General features: G+C 40.1%; 1 protein-coding gene and 1 long non-coding RNA gene across 7 annotated transcripts in view; both read left to right on the top strand.

Moving 5' to 3' along the window:
- HIVEP1 (HIVEP zinc finger 1) overlaps positions 1-22,813 on the top strand; it is a 123,810-nt gene that overhangs the window by 42,634 nt on the left and 58,363 nt on the right. The window lies entirely within an intron of this gene.
- LOC308190101 lies at positions 6-12,805 on the top strand. Its single transcript, XR_013946890.1, has 2 exons — positions 6-11,836; positions 12,403-12,805. It is a non-coding gene; the product is annotated as an uncharacterized lncRNA (long non-coding RNA).

The raw sequence follows: 22,813 nt of genomic DNA, 5'->3' as shown, positions 1-22,813 counted from the left end.
TGAGTTTGCTTTTGGTTCCCCCTTTGCTGTCGGTGCTCCCGGCAGTGGGGTGTCTACTGCCTGCTGGCCCCTGCTCCGAAAATGCTTCTGAGGAGAGAAGAAACCCTGCCCCAGCTGGTAATGATGTGGTGTCATGGTTCGTTGCCTGAAAACGAAATGCACAAGCAAGTTTAACGTAATAAAGGTATTTCATGGCAGCGCGGTGAGAAATGTGTTAGGATTTAAGAGAGTGCACTACTGGGAAATGAGCTTGCATTACACCCACAAAGCATTTACTGTACATTAGTTATAACCCTGTTGTTTTTGTTGTCTGCAATTGAATAATTTCTTCCATGACTGAAACTGCAGGTTAAGCATGTTTGCTTTGAAAGACAGTCTTCCAAATCGAGACTGCTTCCGCACTTACCATATTAACAAGCTCTTGTGAGGCACATTTTGTATGCTGTGAATATGAATTCCTGAGAGGTATCGGTGGGGGTTAATTCACTGTTACATAAACAGCCAGTGACAGTGTCTCATTGTACTGGAATTGCTCTAAAATAGTTATTAGCTTCCAGACTATTACTGGGGGGAAAGGCTCTGTTTGGTATACATGAGCAAAGGCATTTTGCTGTTTGCAAATATGATTTGTAGGAAAAGGCAAAAATGAACTAAGATAATTTTTAAGCACTAAAGTAAGGATGCTGCTTTAAAAATAGGGAAAGCGTAACGTTGGGCTGTAATGCAGCCTTAGTATTCAGTTTTACAACTTTGACCAGATCTTTATGTCCTAAGTTGTACAGGCAGGGATGAAGCAAAATCATGACCAAACTGATTTTCAGGGAGCTGAGTACTGTACGAAGACGTTTCCAAAGAGCATTGTTGTTTTCACTCGTGAAACGTGGTCTGCCTGGCGCAGGTATGTGTGCAGGCATCCTAAAGATGCAGAAGTTCTTGTACAGCAGAATAGCATCGCCTTGCCGAGATGCAGGTGCACGAGCAGCAGGGTGAATTGTAACCTCAGGTTTATCGAAGCAGCATTATGCGATAGTTGAAATGCTCTGGGCCACGCAGGGAATAGCAGAGAAATGTGTGCTGGGAGGCGCTGTGGCAGGGAAGCAGGGGTGCTTCAGCCCCATTGGGGGTGAGCAACCGTTTCTGATCGCCTTTTTTTTTTAAGCTTTGAAGCAGGAGGCAGCTAGCTAATTTCGTTGTTTGGTTGGCAAAATAGGCCTGCTACCTGTTGAAGGAGCCTGAAAAACTGATGCTGTCATCTTCGAATGAGAGCAACTGTGTTTACTCCCAGAGCTTCACATGCTTGGGTACAGGAACTTTGCTGGCATGTAGGTGTTTTCAAATGGCTGCGGAATAGCGTACAGCTGTTTTTTTCAAATACTGGAAATATTGCTTCTTCTGCATTTATGTGAGAAAGCACATCTTTTTGTTTGTTTAATTCAGCTTTTTCATTTGTCTGGTGCTCATTAATATTGGTAACTACTTTCTAAGGGATAAGGTGACTTATGTTTTGGTTGTTTCGGCTCTAGGGATTTAACACTTGTTTATTTTAAAAGGCAGCATTGCTTTGCATCACCAGCAGTTACTTATTTAGGCTTGTAAGGCAAACATATGACTTTGCGTTAACCTTTATTTCCCTCCTGCCTCCCCTGACCCCCAAGTATTTCAGACTGAAACTTGATAAGTTAATCGTAGTTACCTTGGCAAAACTAAAAACAAATGAAGATGGATGAAGGTTGACTTTAAAATTTTTTTTGGATAGGCTGGGCACATGCAGCTGAAAGAATTAATAGCTGCTGTTTTGTCAGCTCCCTTTGACAGTGTAGGATTTCAGCAAATACTTCCTCTGTGAAGGAAGTGACACATGCCCTGTCTTCTCCTTTCTGAAGCTTGCTGGATTTACAGGGGGTCTTTAGCACAGTTGTGTACATGTGCCTTTCAGATGTTTGTACATCCGTGGCACATAGCTAGTGTCAGCTAGTGTCTGGATCTTCATCTTGGTATACGTATGCTTGTCACAGGGAATTAAGTGTTTGTGCACAATTTAAAAATGGCAGACCTTTAGTACAGTCAATATCATTATGCAGGAATTAATGACATTTTCAATCGAGAAGAGTTTTTGCTCCTTTGTCTGTTATGTACTGTGATTTGATTATTAATCCCAGCAGTGCCGATGGCTTAGGAGATGCTAGATGGCAGGGCACTGTATGTCATAGAGAATCAGCTATTAATATCAGCTCATCCATTCATGGCTCATACTGTGAAAAAGCATTGAGAAGGCACCTATGACACAAGAGTGGGATTTATTTTGAGGGAGACTCCGCAAGAAAACCCAAGCCCAAGTTTTCCCATTAATATATTTGGAAATCTTTTCATAATATCAAATCTGAAAAGGTAAGTCCATGCAGCATATTTTACGAAATACGAACTTCAGCAAGCTGTCTTTCATCTAGAAAGTGGGTTACAACAGGGAGACTGAGAAGCAGGGAGGAATCTTTTGGACCTTCTCTTTGCCGGCATCATTCTGCTACCTGAGCCAGGGGAGGTTGAGCTGGTTTTAAAGCAACACGCAGGCTTCTTTCAGTGTGGTCCAGGGGTCTGCTAAGGTGCTTTATGGGTGCACCCTTCTGTCTGGGTCTTGACTCAGTGTATTATAAAGTGAATGGTCACAAACGAGCTTGTGCTGACCACAGTAAGATTTTATTCTGGTTGAGCATACCTTTACATATATGAGGTTTTTATGGCCACTGCAAGATAAATGTCTTTTTTTTTTCTTTATAATTAAGTTTTATCTTTAAAGATCATTCTCAAAAAGATAGAAATAGGTTGTTACCACACTTGGAAGTTATGAGCGTGATTGTCAGGAACGCATGGGAGTTGACTTGGATGAATGCTGTTTTCATTGGTGGTAGTTTTACAATTGGCTTCTGTGGGAAAATTAATTAAAAACCCATCACCAATGACTGAGTGCCTTTTGAAAATCCTCAGCTATGTTATTAAGATTTTTGACTTTGGAATTAATTGCTGCAGGTCAGAAGAAGAGGGTATTTTCTAACTGCCCTAATTTTGCACTGTGTGTGCAATAATTGCTTACACTGTATTTAGCAGACGTGCAGAAGTCAGGTGTTCTTGCAAAAAGGGCTTTGGGCAGCTTTCTTCGCATGGGTCGGATGTGAGACAATTTAATAGGGTCTGATTTTTAGAAAGTCCCTTGCTGAAAAGGAGGCCGTTTCAGGAGAACGGTGCTTGGGCACCTTGACTTACTGGCTGCTTTTGCAGCTATTGGGCCAGCTGTTTAGCAAGACCTGTCAGAGTGCATCAGGGCAGGGGAAGTTTGTGCCCCTGCCTTGGGTGCAATAGTGGTATGTGGTGAAACAGCAACAACTCATCTTCCTTTAAATCTTTGTGCCATTGGAAAAGGAAGCAGTAAATGAGAAGATGTTCAGGAAGGTATGTAACGGGTTAACTCAAGAGCATGTTTTATGTGAGCAGTTGGCAGCAAACTATCTAAATATCTCCGTAAGACTTCATCTCTGCAGCATCTGTGTTCCTTAGAAACACACAGTAATTCATCATTGCAATAAATCACTGAAGCATGAAAGCGTTGTTGCGGGTTGGAGCTGAGGCACATGGGAAGGCTGCAGTTGGCCAGCACTGAACCTCCATATTCCAAGACCATTCCTTAACCTTGAGCCCAGGCTTTTCCTCCTGTAAGTATTCCTTATGCTGTCTCACCCCACCTCACCGACCTCATCCTGCATGTTTTCCTCTGCCTGCCTGTCACTGAATTGTGCAAAACCAAGTGTCCCCTTCCCCGTTTTCCATCTAACAGGGGATTTTGTGCTACTGGTAGACACATTGCTGCTACCTGCTGCCATTGCACTGCTCCTGGATGCTTTCCAACACTGTCAGTCCTTGCTTTCATCTATGCCCTGGGATTCCACAGGAGCTGTGAAGAAGCAAACCTTTGTGTGAGATTTGGCTGCTTTACAGAGTCGCTTGCCACAGTGGAGTGGAAGTAATAACAAGGGAGTTCCCACAGATGGATGGATATTGTGGGGCTGTGCCAGGATGTTTGGTTTCCTAACAAAATTGTGAACCATTGGAATTCTGGTTCTCTTAAAATCCTTCGTAGCTTTACAGTTGGTCTGAGAACGGTCTGGATTTCAGTGAAGAAGTACAATTAACAAGTTAACAATTTTCTGGTACTCAGGCTTCCCGCTGCTCCAAAGATGCTCGAATTCAGAGCGTGGGCTTGTTGTTCAATGTCCTTTGGTGGTGGTGTCTTGGCGGAGGAGTAGTGTGCGTATCTCAGTTCTGAGGGTGGGGTTAGGGAAGGGATTTTGACTTCACCACATTTATTCCACAAAATACAGAGAGAGTTGTCTGGGTGCAAGTGTGAAGGACAGGAATACAAAGAAAAAGCCCTGTGTTTCAGGATCCTTAACTAGGTTTGTAGGTTTACAATGTATACAGTGCTGTTCATGCAAAAAGCAAAATATATGCCTATTAGAACCACTTAAAACTGGAGTATTTTCAGAGTGAATCCTCTGAACATTACCAAATTCATTAATTGATTTGAATGCACAACAGATGTTAAAATCTACACTTAATAAGCATGTACCAAACCATTCCTTGTGGGTATGTCAGATTATTGTAATAGATCTCAAATCTATTCCAACATCTGCAATTAAAACAAGCTGAAATTAGATTCATAGGTCATTGTTGACACTACTCTTAGAAGTGTGCCTCTTTTTCCTGTACAACTTCTTAAAATGTGAAAACTAAAATCTCTACTCACAACTTGCCATGCTTCTGTAATATGAAATTAAAATAAGTATTAACTTAGAGTATTTAATTGTTATAAATTTAAAACACTTTGTTTTGAATTTGACTTCGTACAGTCCACATGGCTTTTCTTTGTGTAGATTAAACAAGAGTGAAACAAAGCTTTAGATAATACATGTTTTTTCTTTTTTGGTTGGGAACCTGGGAAACTGTCCTGGAGAAATATGTCATAATGTAAAACTTGCTGAAACTCCTACTTTCTACAAACAGCTTAGCTTTTGGTAATGTATTTTCCGATGGAAAGAGGTTTTTGGTGCGTTTCCTCTAAGCAACATCCTCTTGTCAACACAGAAGCCTACAACTTTCCTGGCAAAGCAAGGCATCAGCCCAACCTAGGCCATTTTAAGCTATGGAAAATTTGCCAGCTACTACTGCCAAACAGTGCCAGCTGTGCCCTTTGGTAATATTAGTATGGGAGAATAGCTATTGGGTCACTAAATAAAATTTAAATTTATTTAGAGTTTTGAAACACCATGGTATCTTGATGATTATTGACTCCCATGATAATAAGGCTCTGTTCGGTTTGCACGTGTGCCTTGACAGTGCACTTCCCAACAATAACGTGTTTAAATTTACTTTGCACAGATTTTATGGATACATGTTACTTGGTTTGGGGATAATTCTGGGGATAATGTGCCATATAATGCATTTTATTCTCCAATACTAACATACCAACCTCTGATCTTAAAACCTAGTTTTTATATGGCAATTTTAAAGGACAGTATATGGTTTGACATGCTTCATCCACTTCTTGTTACACAGGATTTGCAGTATAATACTTAAAGCCCCTTTGATAATACAGCACAGTTCTTATTGGCTTCTACAAGGTATTCCCAAAGTAAGTTTATTAGTGTGGTTTATTGCAGCCTTCTGGGTTTTTCTGGCACTATGCCTTAAGGAAGCTTTTCTGTTGCACTGTTTGTTTTCAAGTGTTACTTAAAAATGCAAATCAGACATGATATATTTATAAAGCAAAATTTTGTGAACTTAATGTGACCAGCCATCTCAAATCTGAACTAGAAATATTGCAAATAAAATTTTGGTTTGCTTTGCTTAAGTCTCATTAATTTGTACAATAAGGGGGGGGGATATCATTTCTCATTGCATGTCTTTGGCAATCAATAGTATAACAAAAGTCTGAGGAGTTTTTCTCTCTTGTAGATCTTAAGTTCAACAACATTAAAGAGAAGTGTAGCATGGTTATTTTTAACATACATTTATTGGTCACACAAAACATGAATGTTTTATGGAGGTTGTATTTTTAAATCCTGCCAGCTTCATATTTGTTCTTTTTCCTATTAAAATGTTTAATTTCACTTGGACAACTGAACATTTTTTGTTCCACTTGAAGTAATGGCAAGGGCAAACAGGTGATGGGAGAGTGGCCTCCAAGAGCTTTCCTTACCCACGCAAAGCACAGGGCAGGTTTTTCAAAATGCAGTTTCTGCCTGGGTTATGCTCAAAGAAGGGTGCAAAGGAAAGGAGGAAAAAGCTACGCATAGCTAAAATTTCAGAGTATGTTTGATTACTAATCCCTGTACAGTCAGTTGTGCTTATTTTTAACCTGTCTCAAAACTCCTTAGCCTCAATTTCTACTCTGCCTGTCTGTAAGCCCTTGTACAGCCTGAAGGCAGCCCTTGAGTCTTTGTGGAAACAGAGCTCTTGCCCTGGACTTCACTCTACTGAAAAGCACAGAGTCGAGGTGGCATTGCAAGGAGCAGGTCAGTCAGTGATGTGTATTGTGCCTAGCTTTCTCCTAGCATGGTGTGTATTGTGCTGGACCTTTTGGCTGTAACAGCGTGCACCTTAGAGATGAAGTCAGGTTATCTTACAATACCTGCAAAGACAGGATGTTTATAAAATTTCACCACTTTGCTTTTGGGTAAAATGACTGAAAATAGTGTTTTGGATGAAAGAACGAATGGTACCTCAGCAGCCACAGTGACTTAGTGATGATGTATAGGACCTTGAGCAGAGAGATGGCTTTGGGGATTCAGCAATGCTTGTGAAAGAGTCACTATTTTAAATATTTAAATTACTTCAGACTCCTTGGGAAAAGGAGAAAGTGAGGTAACTCCCCCTTTCTCCTTTTCATAGCTCAGTAAGCAGGGTCCTGATGCTTAGCTGTCAGGCTGGGACACAACCAGCAGTAATTTCCCTGCACAGCCTTTGGACCTGTTGGATCATACTCCTACATCAGCACAGGGGGTGCTCTGGATTCCTTCATGTTTCTAAGTACACGGGTTGCCATCTTCCATTTCTACTTAGAAGCGATCAAAGATCTCTTGGATGCTGCCTGGCAGAGATCTGTTGATGATGGATGTGATTTGTATCTTCTCAGCATGAGTGTGCTGTGTCTTTTCCTGAACACGTACCCAAATGAAGGTTTCCATGCTTGTTGAATGCCTGTTAGGAGGGGGGGATGTATTTTAAAGAAACTGGGGCAAGTACACATCCTTGCCATAAGGCTCTTGAGGGCTGTGTATATGCTGCCTGGCTGATCTGTATTTGACTTCATCGATGGTTTTTCAAATGCAGAGTCCAATTTTCTATATCTTGCTGCAGTTTAATATGGTGTGTTGTCTCACTGCTGCCTGCCTTCCACACCCAACACAATGTCCCATTGGCTTTTCGTGGGCAAATACTCCTTTAATTGTTTGTGTCCTGCTCTTTGCCACTTTCTTTCTCTTGTAAAATGAGTTAAAGGCTTTCATTTAGGATAAATAGTCAGATAGCTGGTGCTGTTCTCTCTCTGTGAAATGACAGAAGGGGTGTTTGTTCCTGGTGGTGGGGCTTGCTGGCATAGCTAGCTTCCTTTTACATCTTCTAGAAGAATGTTCAGTAGAAACTTGATGACCGATGTAGGCGGAATAAGTTGCACGGGTGGAAATAGAGGAAGTTCTCATGAACATCAAGGTCTCTTGCAAGCCTGGAGCTCGGCCTACGTTCCCATACGTAGAGGGAGGGAAACACAGCCAAGAAGTTTATACTTTATTGGGATACTGAGCTGAGGGTCTCGGTGCACCACATTCAGAGCACTCGCATGGCTTTGCTTACAGGCCTAAGTTTGAAAAAAATCAATAAAAAAAAAATGTTCCAGCTAGAAATAAACTATTTTATGTATTAATTTTTTTAATTAAAAAAAAAAAAAAGTGCCTTGGAGTGCTTTGGGTGTATTGGGTAATTGTGTACTCAAGAAACGAAGTTATCTAAGTGAAGACACTCCTGTAACTCTAGCCTGGCAGGAAGACACCATAGAGAGCTCACTCATCACCAAAGAACCCCAGTAGCTGGGAAATGGGAGAAGTTATAGCTTTTGCTCTGTGCTTTGTCAAAGAGAGAAGCTGTCCTGGGCATCTCCACCTGGCCTCGGAGGCATCCCGGTTGTTATCCCATGGAGCTGCTCTTTCTCCTTGGTGTTGCGAGCCACAACCCCTTACCCCCGCAGAAGGGGTAAGGTGGGCATTTTCCACAGATCGGCACCCAGCTCCTGTTGCCAGCTGCAACAGCTCAGGTGAGCTCTTCCCGGAGGCAGGGTGGGAGGTGGAAGCAAAATTTGGGGCCGCAGCTCTGGCTGCCCTCCCAGTGCTGCCTGCGGAGGAGAGAGGAAGGGTGAGGATGGATGTAGGGGCAGCACCTGGAAGTGGTCTGTGCTTTGCATTCCTGGGTCAGTAAGGAAGACAAATAGCAAAAGACAGTAAGTAAATCTTAAGTAGGGACCAATGATGTCCTGCTTTAACTCCCACTTACCAGTGTGGTTTAGAGGAGTTTAAAAAAAAAAAAAAAAAAAAGGCAGCAGCCAGGGCAAAAAATAACAATAATTCCTAGGCCACACTGTATTTACTAAGTAGGGATGCTTTCAGTTATCTTCTTTTAGTTTATGAAACATATGAGCAGGCCCTAACAGCTTACATTGCTTGGGGTACATGTCAGATTTAAATGGATGTGGAACTTTTCCATGTATTTCTTGTGATTATTTCAATGGCAATTTGCTTTTACAGTGAAAACATTTCATGAGTTAAGTCTGGGATGTGCAGTGGAACAGCAAAGATATTTAATACTTCTCTTAATTTAGAAGAATGACCTTTTAGAGAAAAACACTATGCATGTCAAAAATATACTGATGAGTTAATTTCTTACGATGTCAATGTGTTAGTTGACTTCTGAGAACAACCTTGTAGATAATGAGTTTTATTTTTACCTTAGATCTGATTGTAGTGTCTCTCACAGATCACTTAATGGTTATAAATACATAGCAAAATTTGGAAGCAAAAAAAAGATAAGAAAAAAACAAACCACCAGCAACAAATAGACCACCCAGGGCTGTCTGACTAGCATGGGTAGATGTAATTTGAAATGTTATTGCAGTTTTAAGACCAGCTCACTTTCCCACCCCTCCACTCCCATCACCCCCAAAAACCTACCTTGCAATGCTATCTGGAGATGGTTTCTATTAGGGCCATTTAAAAGCAGAGGAAAGGTATGCTATGCTATGTGCGTTATCAACCTTGCATTGCATTAGAAAATATTAACTGTTTCCACAGACTAAGGCAACAACTTTGTCTGTAAAAATCCGCAAGAAATTTTGCGGAAACTTCAGTACTTTTCGGCTTCTGACTGCTTAAGTTGATTTATGTTGAGAAACTAATCTGGCTTGCTGTGCCAGTCAAAGTCAGCAACTTCAGTGGGTTTATTTGTGCAAACAGTGAGAAAGGTTCTATGTTTGATACGAATGCTTTTAGCCTTCTGGTCCTCAAGAATTATTTTCTTATAGTTAATTACGCATCCTTAAAAATGTATACATCTGTATGCATATGTGGATAGAGAGATGGCCCTTGGGTTTGCAAACTGCTGAGCCTCTCTTTGCCTATCAGTGGTTTTAGCGTTGGTTTGAGTCAGAGCAGCCTCCGAGATGTGAAGACAAACTTGGATTGGGAGACTTCTAAGCCAGGTCATGTAATAACGTAAGTTGAAGCATGTGCTACATACAGGCGTTGATTTCTGGAGCACCATTGCACCTCATTGTTCCCATGTGCTACTTTGCATGCCACTGCTGGGCTTGCTCGCAGCAGTGTCCGGGACGTAGTTTGCTTGGGCAGAGCCTGGGATTTTCAGGAGCCAGCTCAGCAAGGACAGTCTTGTGAATGGGTTTATATGGAATAAAACATGGCAGATCTCGGAGGAGCCTGCCAACAGAGATGACAACAACAACAAAGTCACTGCTGAAAATAGGAAAGCTCGCGTTGCTATTTTGATGGGCATTTTTTGCTTGGATCAGTGGGCAACAAGTTACTGTAATATTTTGGTGGTTACAGTCAGGTCACTCCAAAGCAGACGCAGCCAAGCATTTTTGGTAATATTGAGAACATGCTCCGAACTTTGCTACGGCAAACTTACTGTAAATCTGCAGTGACCTCTTTTTGGGTGGTAGTTTCTTAGAATAAGTGGCAAGTCTAAACTGTACTACGCACATGTGGTATTATTTCATATGAAACAAAACAAAGGATGTCAGTGTCTAAAGCAGCCAAAATTATTTTTAACACTTTTCTCACTTCTGTAAAGCAAAACCAGACTGATTTACCAGTATCCTAACAGTGCCCTTTGCAAAGTGATTTGGAGAGAGAATAGCAAGTGCTTCAGTGGGCAATTTTGCAAGAAATGGCTGTGGACCCTGGGGTTTTGTTTTGTTCTGTGGCTTTTTTTTTTTTTTAAACTTTCATGCCAGGCAATTAGTAGCTGGGCGGTGCTCTGAAAATCATGTTTGATCTCTGTCGAGAACATTATCTGTTTGCCCTTACCAGGGAATGTTTTTATAAATAATAGGAGTGTCGAGATTGTCCTGTATACACCTTCAGAACTTCGTGGCAAAAGCCCAAAAGCCAATATCTCATTGTGTTTAAAAGGATTTCTTTTCAATGTCATCTGACAGAATTGATCAATGAATTCATTTGCAGTGGGAACGCTAAATCTAAAACACATGTATTTAAAATATCTGCCTGAAAGCAGGGAGGAAATGAGAGTTGAGATAAATTGGTTAAACAAAGCCTTTGGGAAGTTCAGCTGCTAAGGCTTACATCTTGATATTGCACATAAGATTTATGAGTTTTCAATTTGTTCTTTTTTTTCCCCAGTAGTGCACAGTTTGACCTTCCCTAAAACATTTATTATTTTATATACCTGTATTATGTCAATTTTTTTCCACTTCTACATAAATAAAACTGCAGTGATCTTTTAGACTTTTCTCATCTAGAATCTTCAGCAGGCTCCTAAGTAATCTTATTGCCTTTTGAACTTTTTCTGTTTCTGCTCTTTTCCTTTCAAGATAAGGCAGCCAGCATAGAACATGGTTCTCACTCATAGCACTGCAGTAATTATATTATTATTGTCTATATCTTTTCTTAATGCAACCTGATATTTTGTTCATCTGCAAATGCCCCTTCCCAAAGCAATCAATCAAAACAACCACAAAAAACAGGTGATCCCTGTGCATTATGTGGCTGTTTTCAGAGAATCATCAAGAACTGTGGGTCAGTTCCTCAGTGCTGTGTACCAGAAGGCTATGAATTAATTATGTGAGTAGTTTAAACAGATAAAGGGATTTGACCTCTTTATTTCCTTCTATATTTCATGCTTTGATCATGGCTTTTTCGCTTAGCATACTTTTAGGACAGCCTTCTAGGTAAAAACATTTTTCTATAATTCACAATTTAGGTTTTTAATATACTAGTTGGGTCGCATTGCTCTTGCTGTCTTACGAGGAGATGACTCCCACGGTGTCATAAAGTAGACTATATTTAAATCATGGATTAAGTCAGGTATTTACACTGTTTGCATGCTCAGAACTATGTCCCTGTAATAATTTGAAAATGTTTTTTTTTCCCCATTTCAGTCGTGCTTTTAGAAGGGTTTTCTTTCCAGTGAGCACCATGAAGTTTGTCTCTGCTTTTCTGCTACATTTGGAGTAACAATTTCCAAATCTTTTGTTTACCATATTGTGTGAGCTAATGAAACTGCAGCCATCAAAATCTTCAAAATTATCTACCAGGAGTGCGAAAGCATAAATTTCATCCAGCTGATAATTAGTAATTAAGGTCAGATTCTGCTACTGAATTCTGTCTTGAGTTGATAATGAATACCTCCTAAGTATTTAATTTGAATAAAACTTAATTTCTGGAAGTTCTTAAAAATAAAACAGTCACAGTTTAATACACTTGGAAGCAATTACTAAATGGGATAAAACAAATGAAAACTAATGTATTTAAACTGCCAAACCATAAACTTCATCTGAGTTGATAGTAGTGTGTTTTGTTTTTTTGTTTTGTTTTGTTTTTTTTTTGGAGGGGAGGTATTACATGAAGCATGAATCCAAAAGCTGAGTAGCTGACTACATAAAAAATTGATTAATCCTGAGGCATACAATAAAAAATTTAAATTTGGTTTGTGATAATCAATTGTAACCGCAGAAAATGAGAAACTGGACAGAAAGACTGCCAAAGGTGAGAAGACAACTGGTTATCTGCTGTGAAAGTGTATTTTTGATTAATTTTTGCTACCTGTAAGATAGTGTCTAATGTTTTTTTCATAAGGGAAAAGAAATAGAAAATCATGTGTTCAGTGTTTTCTTACTTCCTGTGATTCCTGCTAAGTAGAGTCCTCAAAGCATAAGCTGGTCTATGATCTTCAGAGGAGGCAAAAAAGAAAAAGAATTTCAGAGTATAATTTCTGCAGTGCATATGCCATTTGTTGGCTTTATTTTACTTCACCGTTTTAGCCATACATGATTTTTGTCTCAGTTGTCCTTTCTCTGGCTGGAAATGTGGAAAGTTTGAGTGGAAAGTTATTTTAGCTGAACTATTTAAAAAAAAAAAAAAAAAAGGACCATATTTGGGAGACAGTGGGATTTGGCCAACCTCTTTTCAGTGGTTTGTGGGGACAGGACAAGGGGCAATGGACACAAAATGGATCACAGGAAGTTCCACACAAACATGCGAAAGAACCAAGAACCTCTTCACAGTGAGCGTGACGGAGCACTGGAACAGACTGCCCAGAGAGGTTGTGGAGTCTCCTTCTCTGGAGATATTCAAGGCCCGTCTGGATGCCTACCTGGGCAGCCTGCTCTAGGGAACCTGCTTTGGGAGGGGGGTGGGACCTGATGATCTCTTGAGGTCCAACCCCTACAATTCTGTGATTCTGTGACCATTTAAAAGCTTAATAGTTTTAGAAATTTGGGGTTGTTTCCTAAGGGATGAATTTTAGCGCTATTGAGAAAATGTCAAAACGGGCATATTAAAAAGAAAAACAAAGTATTTCCAGAATATTATAGTGGCTTTGAATTTTCATTGTTTCAGTCAAGTAGCACATTCTAATTTCTTCTCCCATTCACCATATTTTACAGAAGCCATTGTTTCAATGACAAAAATAATAATGTAAACGAGTTAAAAAGTCAGATGCAAGTCTTTCTATGTGGCACAGGGCTAACAATTGCAAAACCTTCTTGTTGAAGAACAAAAACTATGTGAATACTTGAAGTCCCTGGATGCACAATTGGGCGCAGGGCTCGCCAAGCTCCATCGTTTGCTTCCAGACACAGCGTGCTGTGGCTGCCTGCCACGTGTTCCTCACCGCCCCCTCATCTTCAATCAGACAACGCAACATGGAGCTTGAGTGCTAAGTGAAAAAGGCAAAAACACACAGGGCGGTGTTAAGATTGCATCACATTGTCGTTTTGTGGGTGTCTAAGAAGCAGATAGTTATTTATCTTCCTTAAACTTGCAGTAGGTAAAGAAAATTTCCCCAGTGTACCCAGGAAAAGGAGGGGAGGAGAGCTAGGTTTGTTTCAGTTTAGATTTTACTTGGTTTTACGATTTTTTTAAAAAATTGTAGTGCTTTGTTGTTCCACGGGAATAGGAACTGCACTTCATTTGGGATGATTTATAAAGTGGTGAAAACAGTAAATAATGTGAATGGACCTATAGTTTTTGCTTTGTTTTTCAAAATACTGGTTAGCATATTAATAAAGCGCTTAAATAGCTATGAAGTAATACTACTGTAATTTGCTTCCTATTCTTTATTTACTAAATGAAGCCTTCTTAGTTTCTTGTAATAAGTAGCTTTTTGTATAAAAATTAATGAACTAAATTTGCAGTGTCAGTGTTCCATTTTTTTTCCCCAAGAGCTTCTTTGTTGTTCAAGGGTATCTTGGAGATAACCAAAGAGGGAATGCCAAGAAGATAGTTCAGCCTACTTCCTTTTATTTCTTGGAGAGAGAAGGAGAGAGAAAACTTCTTGTTTTTTCTTCAGATTTAGTGCTGCTTAGAATCTAGGGCGCAAGGCAGATTTCTTTTATCACCACCAACGTATTCCCCTCAAGCCCCACAACCAAAAAACCCTCCAGGTTTCATGGGGCTTGGGGGGTCATGGTAGGGGACCTCTTGCTGTGTGGTGTGGGGCACTCTGCAAGACCAGCATGCAATTTCTGCTTTCATGAGTGAGTGGTGACTTCATAACAACTTGTTTCTAATGGTTCTTGAAGGTAGTAAAATAAAAAAGCTGCAGCATTGTTTGTAATTTCAGGATGTCCTGTTCTGCTGGAAATGTATTGGTGAACGCACGAACCATTTTTGTTTCCTTTCAGCACAAAACTCCTCCCTGATGTGTCTCATTTCCTCTACGTGTGTCTGCCAGATTGCCCCCTTCTCCCCCAAGTAGCAGCTTGGGATGTGTCTGGTGAAGTTGGATGATTTAGACTAATCTGCCCACAGCTTCCCTTCTGATTTTCATTTTCTTTGGTTAATTCCCTCTTCTTCCTCCTGCTTGACCTATATTTTTCCATTTGGAGCTGTTCTGCCCCTTGAAGCAGGTTGCTGAAGGAGCGCCCGAGGGCACTGCAGGTTGTGTCACTGCTCCCCGCGGGTCTGGGGGAGTTCCCATGCCTGGGCTTCCAGATCACCTCTGCTTTGCTACTGTCTGCATCCCCAAACCCAGGCATCCCATGCAGCGTTCCTGAACAGAATATCACATTTTCATCCTCAAAATTGCCATCTGCGGTCTAATTGTTTGCCCGGAGAAGCGAACATGAACTCCCCATGGCAAGTTTCTGTGGGTAAGCCTCTTAGAATGGCAAATACCATGTTTGTGGCTAGAGCGCCCTGCTAACAAGAGAGCATCGTATCTTTGTGCCTTCACTTAGGTTTTGTGTTTCAGGTACATGTGATCCTGCATCAGCTTGTAGCTTGACCAGCTTTCAAAGCATTTTGCTTTTTGCCAATCCAATATTTGTTGTTGTTTTTCCACTTTAAAGGTGCAGTTCATAACATTTCATGCAACATTTAAAGGAAAAAAAAGGGACAAAAATAGAAGATTACTTTGGAAAGACAAACTTTAGAAGTCCACAACTGAGCAAGATCTAGCGTAAGAAGTTAATTGTGGATTTTTTAGATGCTTTGTTTTTTCAGCAGTAAGACCCACTGATGTCATTCTGAGTGGACTTAAGTTTGATTCATACACTTCAGTGTGTAACATTAAGTCCTGTTAAACTCTTGGAAAAACAAGCAAGCAAAAAATTCGATATGTTAGTTTGAATAATGGAAAGCTTTAACTTTGCATTTAATGCATAGTAGTACTAAAGAGGGCTTTTGAATTTGAAGGCAATTGTGATTCTGCAGCAATGTTCAAAGTGGATTTACCAAATAGCTTAGAATTTAAAGTTGAGATGTTTTTTGGAGAAGCAGGTATTGACATGTCCTCAGAAAGCAACATTGAGGTTGAGCAGAAGAAAGGATGGAGCAGAGCCAACTGGATGTTGGTCTAGAAGAAGACCACAGGCTGTGTTAGAGCCAGCTCAGTTATAAGGAAGACTTATGAAGATGCTGGAGTTTGGTAAGGGATGGATGGGCAGTGCGACAGGGGGACAAACCACAGGCATGTTCTTTGAGCTGTCTGGTGAAGGCACAAAGAAATTTGGAGAGAGTGGCTTTTAAAGAAGATAGAGTATTGAGTAAGCCCTCTACATGCCGCCCCCCCCACAACCCCTCTTGTGTGTAAATTCATTGAGAGGCTGATACTTACATGTTTTGCAGTCTATACCTGTTCCGTAGTAGACAAATGCCGCCTGCCATTTTGTAGTTAATTTAAATGTGCATCTGTCAATTCTGGTTCTTCGGAGTGATCCAGGAAAGAGCACGAACAGTGAAGTGACAGCATTGCTGATTTGATGGAGTTATCCGTGGTAGTAAAGATGAAGTTGCAAAGCGAAATGCAAAACATTTAAAAATTAAATTAGGTTATAAAATGACAAATGAAATCCAGTGCAGATAAATGCAAAGTGATATCCATAGGAAAGATATTCTAACCTTTCATTTAAATTGAGTTGCTAGTTTACACTTAGGTATGAGATCTTGAGGTCATATATTTGTGTGGAGAAGTGAACTCTATACTTGCTAGCTGTCAAAAAGCAAATAAAACATTGCTAATGTTTATGGCAGCTGTAGAGGAAAACATACCTGTCGCAGTACATGTCTGTGGTGTGCCTTCATCTTGAACAGTGGGATTCATTCTGACGTCTTACTCCTAATTTTCTTTCCCTTCCTCACTTCTACCTCCACTGTGGAGGTCATATGAAAAGCTTTTTTTTTTTTTTTTTGAGCCTCATCAAATATATTTAGTTTTTTTTTTCTTTTTTTTTTCATAGCCACTGGTACTATTTATTTACTTAATATCTGATAATTATAACAACTTCAGAATCTAAAGTCCTCCTAAAGATCTAATCTTTTCCACCATTTCTATCAATCAGGGTTTCGGGATCTCGGTAAAGAGATCATTTTTAAGGTATGCTAAGCTTAAGAAAACTAAGGTGTTTTTAACAGGGTTGCTGGTGCTTCGGGCTCCCGAGTGCTGAGTTTATATCTTTGCATGATTTCTGCCTTGTAAACTCAGTAGTGCTTGAGGACCTCCAGAAGTAGAAGGAGAAATTAAAGAGCAGTTTGACCCTTCAGAGAACTTGAAGAAAGTCTCTGAGCTATTGTTTCAGATGATGAAACACAAGCTTTCTTGTTGCTCTGCTTGTTGAACCAGTTCTGTTCCTTGCTGGGTTTGGTAAGCACTCCCTCAGCAGCTGCAAAGCTGAGTATGAGGGCTTTTGGAGTACCAGAAGGCTTAATGGAAAATTGCTCCCTGTTTGGCTGGGGAGTGGCTGGCTCAACTAATTGCTTCTTTGGTATAGTCTGTATTTGAGACAGTATAGAAATTAAAGAAATCTTTTGTGCCTCGTGTTATTTTTACATATGTTTCTGGTGAGTGGAAAATTTGAAGAAAAAACACGCAGGGGTTTCACTGGCATTCATTTAATCTTTGTGTCAGGCTTTAAAAAAAAATAAAAATAAATGAAAAACACATTTTTTCTAGTTTTGGGGCACAAGATCAAAGGACAGTGAACCCACGGGGGGGAAAAAGGAGAGGGACCTGCCTCGGTACAGAAGGCCTGAAGATGCTCATGGCAGCACCTTGGAAAGGTGGTGAGCTAAAGCAACTTGTTGTCAGCTTTAAAATTTTACTTTAACTTTTAACCCCGATACTGGGGTAGGTATAGAAAAAAACATAAAGCTGAAATGAAGCCTGGAACAGTAAATACCCTAGAGGCTCTTAAATAGTTGTTAAGCAGATTGCAGTGATAGCAATCACCTTGTCCTAGGTGGATAGGTAGAATCTGAATGCGCAGAACAATGCACTAGACATCAGCATAGCAATGTTGTAATTATTTTGCTAGATGACTGATTAGAAGTCATGCAAATGTAAATGCAATCAGTACTGTTTCTAGTTCGTTACAGAAGTGAAACAATGTGTAAGTGAATTATCTCCTTGGTCAGGGCTCACGTGTGTCGCAGAAGTAAAAGCGGGTGGAAGGATGTCCAGCGCCAGCAAACCATTCCAAAGAGCTGCCAACCTCTGAATTCTTGGGCTAGACAGTTACTGAGGTGTCTCCTTCGTCCTATATCCTTTTGGAAGAAAATGACCATCCAAAAATCCTCCCAACCATGACCCTTGTGTGCTCAGCTTTTGATAAGTTTCAATGCTGCATAATAAAAAATGTCCTGAAAAGTTGGAAATTCCTCAGTAGTGACTCAGCTTGGGTTCCTGTGTGAAGCGTATATGTAATTTATGCGCATACACCCTGTCAGTCTCATCAGGAGTCCTTGCTGTGCTTAAGTAATATGTATGTGATGGCAAGGATAGAGCTGTTTGTATACATAATTTATATATATCCTCTATATCGAGTGCTTTATTGTATGTATATACAGTACAGTTGACCACTGGTGATACTAATTTAATCTCCGATTTACAGGTTGTATTTTCAAATATGCAAGCTTTTTTTTTTTCTGCTTGAAATTAAAAAGTAATAGGAGGATTTTTATCTTCTATTTTTAAGGGGGTTATGTAAAGAATCTGTCATCAGTTTTTCATTTTTAGATGCAAATAATTATATATGGCAGGGAATATGATGAGCATTCAATGTTAATATTAAAATGAAAATGTGTAAAATTTTCCTGAAAAACTGATGAAATAAGTCATCAGTGAAGGTTATAATGACTAGTAGAACACATTAAGATGTTTTAAGTCTCATTTGAAATGTTTTATAAAAAAGAAGTTCGTAGTTTTTAAAATGACAGCTGTCCCTGCAACTTCCCACTAGTTGCTAAGAGCATTAAACTCACATTTCCCAATTTTTAAGAGATCTTTATTTTCCCCTCTTTTACAGCTTCATGAGCAACCTTCAAACCCAGTACCATCTGACAAACTGGGATTTAATCGTTTCACCTTGCGTTTGTGGTGGGGTGGGATCAGCACTGCTATCAGTTGTCATGCTCAGCCTGTGTTCAGTAACCCACTGAGCCCTGGGGCTTTGATTCTCCAAGTCCCGAGCTGGAAAGGAGAAACCATGAAACAGAATGTGTGCCAGAAGGTGTCAGGTTCCCACACTGTAAAATTATAAAGATGTAGGGACTGCTTTTGCCTCATCTGATCTTTTCCTTTTAATCTTGAACGTTCCTCATTAAATGAGAAAAAAGAAACATTTGGGGACAGAAGAATGTTTTTTAATTAAAAGTAGATTTAAATTTGAATGTCATATAGGTTTTGTGAAATGTCTTTTTGCTGCTGTTTGCCAGCCTCACAGGTTTTAATTTTGCAGCAGGAAGGCAGCGATGGGAATTTGGGGCCATCAAAGGAATCCTTAGCGCAACTGGTTTATCTTCTGCCAGCTCTTCCACCTACTCACTCAGAGATGAGCTCATCCTTGCAGCCAGGACCGCTGCTGCCAGCCCTCCTTCCCACTCCAAGTGCAGGGCATGCTTCTCCTGCATTGGCAGGTGCCTCTGAGAGGCAGAAAAAACAGAGGGGCCTCCTGTTTTCTCCATCCCTTTTCCGTGTCCTTCATCCTACTGGCCTTGCCTGCAACAGTGTTCAATTTAGTGCACTCTCTCTTTTTTTTCTCCCTTTTATAATCAGCTAGTTAAGGGAAGTTCTAGGGTTCATCTCAGTTAACATTTAGGAATCATCTCAGTTACCTTTTGGACTAAATGATGACTGTGTTGCTGAGGGAAGTGCTCATGGGTATCCCTCTGTCATCCTGCAGAGAATCAGTCCAAGCTTGGTCCAACCTTCAGCTCCCACACCCCTGTGTGAGCGTTAGGGACATGAAAACCTGAAGGCTTCCCTTCGGGGGAGGTGGGAAATGGCTCCAGTTGCAGCTGGGTTCTGGCTACTCCATGAAGCACCTGAGCTCTTCTTCATGCTTAGCACCTGTCTGCAAGGTTCATATTGTGCTGTGTTTTTTTATTATTATTTTTATTTCATTATTGTTTTGTTAACCTGGTAGTATTCTAATGCTTTCAGAAGCAATGCTCATCCAGTGAGATGCAAAGCACTGACATACTGGAGTTTTACTCTGTTGGGTTCAATAGACAGAAGATGGAGATTTCCACACAGTACCTCAGCCTCATGCCCCTTGTCTGTAAGTTCACCTCCCCAAAACACAAGCATCCCACCCAGCATTCTGTTTTCAGTAACACTTCCCAATGCATGTAGTGAGATTGCATTACTGTACTTTAACTGAAGAATATTTTGTAACTGTGGTTTTCTTTTCTGCTAGTGATCTAGATGATCGATACAAGAAAAAATAATTAAATTGATGTCTTCCTTTGTGTCCACTGAAAAACATGAAAAGTGATCTTTAAAATTATCTTCAAATGCCTTATGATAAAGAAAGGTTGAGTGGTTTTCTTCAGAAAGCCACAAGAAACACTGCTGTCATATGAAGCTGTTTTGCTGGAGGTATTTTTAGGATGACCCAGGAGTAAGGCCTGGGAGTTCTCCCTTTAACTAAAGTGAAGAAAAGCAGATATTTTCCTTCCAGATGTTTTGGTTAAAAAAAAATGAATACAAAAACCTAGCCTTTCAGGCAAAAGAGAAATTCTTATTTTTTGAAGTTTTGATACAGTAGTCTAATTTTAGCAGATTTGTACCGTATTAAGTGCTAATCCTCCAGTTATCTGTAGAGAAGTATATCGATTTAAAAAAAACACACTTTTTTTATAGAGAAGTTATAAATTTTCATCAAGAAGCCTTTTTACAGTGATACAGATGCATGTAAACATGTACAATGAAATGTATTGGGCATTTTGCTTACGTTTAATGAGCATTTACCACCTCCCACCCTCCCGTAAACTCTCCTGGTGACTTAAAGTGGGAGTTTTGTTTGTTTGTTTTTAAAAACAACAAAACACACAAATGAAGCGGAAAATGGAAGATTACATTTGCTGCAGTTTAAACTGCTGTCAGAAGTTACTGGTTTCATATTTTTCAAACCTCATGCTTTTCAGTATTTGGGCTTTCCTTTCCAAAAATCCTAACCCCTTTTTTTTTCTTAGCTGATCATATAAGTAAGGCCTTTAAAATTTCTCATGTGTAAAATGAAAATTCCTAGTGCACTTCTAATACCTTAGCATGTTTATGTTTGTATATGTTGATGTCTTAAAAAAAACCAAACAACCCAAGGTCTTTTAAAACTACATTCTATTTGTGGTGTGTGCAGTTAAATCTGTGAGGTTATATCCTTGACGAATACCAAGAATAGAGAATGTAAAGTTGTTGAAAATTCTGGTTCGTTTTTGCATTTATTTTTCATTCACCACAGCACTACCTTCTCAAACTAACTATTGGTGTCCACTTAATGTTCTTCCACAGCAGGAGGCATGTAAAACAGCAAGCATCTTTTCCTGTGTGCAGATCTCCTTCCTCACATTCCTAGAAAGCATGGTTACGTTATATATTTAAAACCCCCAAGGAATTTGCTGATATTTCCATGCAGTGGACATCTGTTGGGAGAGCTGTATTGGACAATAGTGTGAAAAGCTTTAATACTTGAGTTTAAAACAGAAGTCATCCTGTTGCTGCAAACACTAATAAAAATGCAGCTCTACTTGTTTGAATGGGTTGTGATGGTGGTGGCAGGGCAATGCTCCTGAGCAAGTTGCATTCAGAGCTTGGGCACTTGGATTGCAATATTGCACAATCGGTGCAAAATAGTTGAAGTGTCTTGCTGCAGGGCAGTGGGCTGAATGCAGTCAGGACAGGCGGACAGCTGGAGACTGGAGAGGGTAGTGGTGCTCGTTCTGTGCTGTAGTTCACAGGTGCCTGCAGATACAGCCAGGCTTTCTTGGGAATTGCTGCATCTCATAGGTAGTCACAGACTTTTTTTTTTTCCCTCTCTCTTGTACCCATGTTGTTTCGCTACATCTTATATATATTACTATTATGCTGTATTACCTGTGCTTTGTTTTTTTGTGGTATGCACCTACTTCTGATAACCAAGAGTTGGTTCCATGATGTGCAAGGTGATGTGTGGCATCGTTGGTCTCCTCTACTTGGTGGATGCACCACGATTTCCTTTTGTTATTGTTCGCCTCTAGCGAGCACTTAATGAGAAGTGTCCTGCCTTAAGCAAGAGTGTGTCTTCACATGGTCATCGTTTGCTTCTAGATGTGTGCCACTCAGAAGGATGTCTGCTGGCAGTACTAGAATGTGTCTTACAAGAAGCCCACAGCTCAGCTAGGCACTGTTCTGTCATTGTATGAGCAATAAAAAGGGTGCTGTACCTGCAATGTACCAGAAATTTCCAGAAGTAATATTACTTTCTGTTATCCTAGTAAAAGTAAATAGTATTCTAGTGATACACAAATGTCTCCTTTGTAGAATTTCAGGTCAGGCAGTATCATCAGTACTGTGAGTTTAAAACTGAAAGGACGCTAAATCAAAGTTAAGTGAGTATTAGATCAGATAATGTTATTTCCTGACATTATTTTGAATTAACAGTGGACTTCGCAGCTTTCAGTTCCTCCTAGGTTTTGCAAGATGATCTTTGTATAAGGTATTTTTGTTTAAGAAGAGTTTTCAAAGGTGTTTACTCTTAGAGAATCTATAATACAATTATGAAAGAAAAGGTACATTATTTTAAATAATTTGCCTGAAAATGTTTCACCTAAGGCTAATTAAAAGAGACAAAAGGGAAGGAAATGACTAGATGATATAAATGCTCTGCTATTCAGCAAGTTATTTTTGGTATGCTCGTGAGTTTTCAGAAGAATGAAGGGAAGCTGCGTTTCGGTTTAGCTTCAGTGAGTTGCTCACTCACCTCCATGGTCTTCCCTCCTTCTCTGCAGCGTTTTGGGGTAACCCACTCCTTCCTTTGAGCCAACAGTGTTTTGGGGTAACCCAGTTCTTCCCTCGAGGCTAAAACCATCGTGAACCATTCTAGGAGGCAGCCATCAGTGTAGCCTCTGGAATTGTAAAACACAGACCAGATATAGCACTCATCCAGGTTTAGCACTGGGCTGTGAAAAATGCCTCGGTGTCCTAATGAGAAAGGGCAGCTACCTGGTAAGGATCATTACAGGAATGTTGTGCCCAATGAAGGTGC

This window comes from Anser brachyrhynchus (assembly GCF_964034855.1).
Source record: "Anser brachyrhynchus genome assembly, chromosome: 2".
Lineage (NCBI taxonomy): Eukaryota > Metazoa > Chordata > Aves > Anseriformes > Anatidae > Anser > Anser brachyrhynchus.
This window is presented reverse-complemented; position numbering and strand designations above follow the sequence as displayed.